Source organism: Suricata suricatta, chromosome 12 (genome assembly GCF_006229205.1).
Source record: "Suricata suricatta isolate VVHF042 chromosome 12, meerkat_22Aug2017_6uvM2_HiC, whole genome shotgun sequence".
NCBI lineage: Eukaryota > Metazoa > Chordata > Mammalia > Carnivora > Herpestidae > Suricata > Suricata suricatta.
This window is the reverse complement of record NC_043711.1, coordinates 15,049,629-15,050,248: the sequence shown is the minus strand read 5'-3', so window position 1 is coordinate 15,050,248 and position 620 is coordinate 15,049,629.

Genomic DNA, 620 nt, shown 5'->3' with positions numbered 1-620 from the left:
CGCAGCCAGAGCTCTCAGAAGGAAGCAGAGAAGCCTCCTGCCGGGAACACTCGAACCCGGATTCTCTTTCTCGCTGGGTGAGAATAAAAACCTTAGGAGCTGCCTCAACCATTCCAGAACCGCATTAGGAGAGAGCACCTGCTAAGACAGGAGGCAGGAGGGGTAATGGGTCCCGGTGCCACAGAAGGAGCTGTGAGATCAAGCCTTGCCTGAGGCTCGATCGCCCTTCAACGCCCCGGGCACAGGAGCCTGGGAGGCCTCTCAGTTGTCATGCCAGTTCAACTGGAGTTTTCTGTCTATCATAACAGAAAAGATCCTGTTTACCCACCTCCCCAACTGACAAGGACATGGCCCTTCTCCCTCCCTCCACATGGAATTGTCTGCAGGTTTTGTTGCCTTTGCTCTCAGGTAGATTTCCCCAGCCCTCCACTCTTGCCCGGCGCCCTACCAATCCCCCAGTGGGGCCCCCCTCCCTTCCACCTGGACTGTTGGTGATCGTCTCTGCCATGTCCTATCCATCTATGTGCCACTGTGGACAGCACACAGTGGGTATTCAGTACATGTCTTTTAAATGCCATCCTTTTTTCATTTAAAAAATGTTTATTTACTTATTCTGAAAG